This window comes from Anguilla rostrata, chromosome 12, assembly GCF_018555375.3.
Source record: "Anguilla rostrata isolate EN2019 chromosome 12, ASM1855537v3, whole genome shotgun sequence".
NCBI lineage: Eukaryota > Metazoa > Chordata > Actinopteri > Anguilliformes > Anguillidae > Anguilla > Anguilla rostrata.
In genome coordinates, this window is record NC_057944.1 from 15,069,351 (window position 1) to 15,074,382 (window position 5,032).

Sequence of the window (5,032 nt, forward strand, 5' to 3'; positions counted from 1 at the left end):
TTTCCGATCCGCGGCATAAAGTCACGGTTGGAAATATTCCTATAAAATCGCGCGGGGTGGTAGCGCCCGAAGCATAGGCTCTGCTTGTCGGGCCCGCTGTCTGTGAACACTCTAGCAGTTGTTTGATGGTCCTAGGCCCTATTGTCTGGGAGCTATTGATCCTTGAAAGCGTTAGCTGGCTGCATTTCTTTCCGATGCGCGGCTTAAAGTCACGGTTAGAAATATTAGTGTAAAATCGTGCCTGTTGGTAGCGCCCGAAGCATAGGCTCTGTTTCTCGGGGCCACTGTCTGTGAACACTCTAGCAGTGGTTTGATGGTCCTAGGCCCTATTGTCTGGGAGCTATTGAACCTTGAATGCGTTAGCCGGCTGCATTTTTTTCCGATCCGCGGCATAAAGTCACGGTTGGAAATATTTGTGTAAAATCGCGTGGGGTGGTAGCGCCCGAAGCATAGGCTCTGCTTCTCGGGGCCGCTGTCTGTGAACACTCTAGCAGTGGTTTGATGGTCCTAGGCCCTATTGTCTGGGAGCTATTGAACCTTGAAAGCGTTAGCCGGCTGCATTTTTTTCAGATCGGTGATTTAAAGTCACGGTTGGAAATATTCCTGTAAAATCGCGCGGGGTGGTAGCGCCCGAAGCATAAGCTCTGCTTCTCGGGGCCGCTGTCTGTGAACACTGTAGCAGTGGTTTGATGGTCCTAGGCCCTATTGTCTGGGAGCTATTGAACCTTGAAAGCGTTTGCCGGCTGCATTTTTTTCAGATCGGTGATTTAAAGTCATGGTTGGAAATATTCCTGTAAAATCGCGCGGGGTGGTAGAGCCCGAAGCATAGGCTCTGCTTCTCGGGGCCGCTGTCTGTGAACCCTCTAGCAGTGGTTTGATGGTCCTAGGCCCTATTGTCTGGGAGCGATTGAACCTTGAATGCGTTAGCCGGCGGCATTTTTTTCCGATCCGCGGCTTAAAGTCACGGTTGGAAATATTCGTGTAAAATCGCGCTGTGTGTTAGCGCCCGAAGCATAGGCTCTGCTTCTCGGGGCCGCTGTCTGTGAACACTCTAGCAGTGGTTTGATGGTCCTAGGCCCTATTGTCTGGGAGCTATTGAACCTTGAAAGCGTTAGTCGGCTGTATTATTTTCCGATCGGCGGCTTATAGTCTCGGTTGGAAATATTCATGTAAAATCGCGCGGGGTGGTAGCGCCCAAAGCATACGCTCTCCTTTTCGGGGCCGCTGTCTGTGAACACTCTAGCAGTGGTTTGATGGTTCTAGGCCCTATTGTCTGGGAGCTATTGAACTTTGAATGCGTTAGCCGGCTGCATTTTTTTCCGATCCGCGGCATAAAGTCACGTTTGGAAATATTTGTGTAAAATCGCGTAGGGTGGTAGCGACCGAAGCATAGGCTCTGCTTCTCGGGGCCGCTGTCTTTGAACCCTCTAGCAGTGGTTTGATGGTCCTAGGCCCTATTGTCTGGGAGCGATTGAACCTTGAAAGCGTTAGCCGGCTGCATTTTTTTCAGATCGGTGATTTAAAGTCACGGTTGGAAATATTCCTGTAAAATCGCGCGGGGTGGTAGCGCCCGAAGCATGAGCTCTGCTTCTCGGGGCCGCTGTCTGTGAACACTGTAGCAGTGGTTTGATGGTCCTAGGCCCTATTGTCTGGGGGCTATTGAAACTTGAAAGCGTTAGCTGGCTGCATTTTTTTCCGATCGGCGGTTTAAAGTCATGGTTGGAAATATTCGTGTAAAATTTTGCGGGGTGGTAGCGCCTGAAGCATAGGCTCTGCTTCTCGGGGCCGCTGTCTGTGAACACTATAGCAGTGGTTTGATGGTCCTAGGCCCTATTGTCTGGGAGCTATTGAACCTTGAAAGCGTTAGCCGGCTGCATTTTTTTCAGATCGGTGATTTAAAGTCACGGTTGGAAATATTTGTGTAAAATCGCGCGGGGTGGTAGCGCCCGAAGCATAAGCTCTGCTTCTCAGGGCCGCTGTCTGTGAACCCTCTAGCAGTGGTTTGATGGTCCTAGGCCCTATTGTCTGGGAGCGATTGAACCTTGAAAGCGTTAGCCGGCGGCATGTTTTTCCGATCCACGGCTTAAAGTCACGGTTGGAAATATTCGTGTAAAATCGCGCTGGGTGTTAGCGCCCGAAGCATAGGCTCTGCTTCTCGGGGCCGCTGTTTGTGAACACTCTAGCAGTGGTTTTATGGTCCTAGGCCCTATTGTCTGGCAGCTATTGAACCTTGAAAGCGTTAGTCGGCTGTATTATTTTCCGATCGGCGGCTTATAGTCACGGTTGGAAATATTCGTGTAAAATCGCGCGGGGTGGTAGCGCCCAAAGCATAGGCTCTCCTTCTCGGGGCCGCTGTCTGTGAACCCTCTAGCAGTGGTTTGATGGTCCTAGGCCCTATTGTCTGGGAGCTATTGAACTTTGAAAGCGTTAGCCGGCTGCATTTTTTTCCGATCGGCGGCTTAAAGTCACTGTTGGAAATATTTGTGTAAAATCGCGCAGGGTGGTAGCGCCCGAAGCATAGGCTGTGCTTCTCGGGGCCGCTGTCTGTGAACACTCTAGCAGTGGTTTGATGGTCCTAGGCCCTATTGTCTGGGAGCTATTGAACTTTGAACGCGTTAGCCGGCTGCATTATTTTTCGATCGGCGGCTTAAAGTCACGGTTGAAATATTCGTGTAAAATCGCGCGGGTGGTAGCGCCCGAAGCATAGGCTCTGCTTCTCGGGGCCGCTGTCTGTGAACACTCTAGCAGTGGTTTGATGGTCCTAGGCCCTATTGTCTGGGAGCTATTGAACCTTGAAAGCGTTAGCCGGCTGCATTTTTTTCCGATCGGCGGTTTAAAGTCATGGTTGGAAATATTCGTGTAAAATTTTGCGGGGTGGTAGCGCCTGAAGCATAGGCTCTTTTTCTCGGGGCCGCTGTCTGTGAACACTATAGCAGTGGTTTGATGGTCCTAGGCCCTATTGTCTGGTAGCTATTGAACCTTGAAAGCGTTAGCCGGCTGCATTTTTTTCAGATCGGTGATTTAAAGTCACGGTTGGAAATATTCCTGTAAAATCGCATGGGGTGGTAGCGCCCGAAGCATAAGCTCTGCTTCTCGGGGCCGCTGTCTGTGAACCCTCTAGCAGTGGTTTGATGGTCCTAGGCCCTATTGTCTGGGAGCGATTGAACCTTGAAAGCGTTAGCCGGTGGCATTTTTTTCCGATCCGCGGCTTATAGTCACGGTTGGAAATATTCGTGTAAAATCGCGCGGGGTGGTAGTGCCCAAAGCATAGGCTCTCCTTCTCGGAGCCGCTGTCTGTGAACACTCTAGCAGTGTTTTGATGGTCCTAGGCCCTATTGTCTGGGAGCTATTGAACTTTGAAAGCGTTAGCCGGCTGCATTTTTTTCCGATCAGCGGCTTAAAGTCACGGTTGGAAATATTCGTGTAAAATCGTGCGGGGTGGTAGCGCCTGAAGCATAGGCTCTGCTTCTCTGGGCCGCTGTTTGTGAACACTCTAGCAGTGGTTTGATGGTCCTAGGCCCTATTGTCTGGGAGATATTGAATTTTGAAAGCGTTAGCCGGCTGCATTTTTTTCCGATTGGCGGCTTAAAGTCACGGTTGGAAATATTCCTGTAAAATCGCGCGGGGTGGTAGTGCCCGATGCATAGGCTCTGCTTCTCGGATCCACTGTCTGTGAACACTCTAGCAGTGGTTTGATGGTCCTAGGCCCTTTTGTCTGGGAGCTATTGAACTTTGAAAGCGTTAGCCGGCTGCATTTCTTTCCGATCGGCGGCTTAAAATCACGGTTTGAAATATTCGTGTAAAATCGTGCGGGGTGGTAGCGCCCGAAGCATAGGCTCTGCTTCTCGGGGCCGCTGTCTGTGAACACTCCAGCAGTGGTTTGATGGTCCTAGGCCCTATTGTCTGGGAGCTATTGAACTTTGAAAGCGTTAGCCGGCTGCATTTTTTTCCGTTCGGCGGCGTAAAGTCACGGTTGGAAATATTCACGTAAAATCGCACGGGGTGGTAGCGCCCGAAGCATAGGCTCTGCTTCTCGAGGCCGCTGTCTGTGAACACTCTAGCAGTGGTTTGATGGTCCTAGGCCCTATTGTCTGGGAGCTATTTAACTTTGACCTATTGAACTGTTTCCGCATGGGTTTTCTCCGGTTTCCCACACTCCAAAGACATGCAGGTAGACCAATTGGAGACTCTAAATCGCCCATAGGTATGAGTGTGTGAGTGAACGGATAATAAATCAGAATAAATGGTGTGTGTGCCCTGCAATAGGTTGGTGGCCTGTCCAGGGTGTATTTCTTCCTCTCGCCCAATGCTCACTGCCATAAGCTCCAGCATCCCCGGCGACCCTGCCCAGGATATAAATAATGCCTTTATATAATGGATGGATGGATGGACTATATGCTCTATACATTTCCAGATTTGAGTCTTTCATGACTGCCTGATGTCACATAACGGGGAAGGAGTGCTGGGAACATCTGATTGCATCAACATTCCCAGTTCATACCATATGCATTGTCCTACTTTGTTCCAAGCATTTTGCAATATGCTTTTTTAAAAATGCTTAGGCCTATATGAATAACACGACAGTCTACGGTAAAGGTTGACAGTTACCGCCCAAAACTGCCGAAAAATCACGAAAAACGGAAGAAATCGCAGAAATGGTACCCACGATTTCCATGACAAACACACAGCCTTACCAGTAGCCTACATCCCAATCACGTCATGAAATTCCCATCTTTATTATATGAAATAATTTTTCTCAACATCATGCTATATTTTTGGGGGTTACAACCAACATAGTGTGCCTATTAGATTTTAGTCTATGATATGTTAATCTATTGTCACAATATATAAAATATAAAATATATAAAAACTTTCTCTTAAAAAATGAAATGACCAGCTTTCAGCAGCACTCCACTATTTCAGCGCCCCCATATTTTCCTCTCTTCCTCGTGAGCGCGCATTGTCAGTGTATGTCGAGGGCGTGGTTGGAGAGGGATGGGGGTTGTTTCTGGGCAAGCGTGAAGGGCGGGGT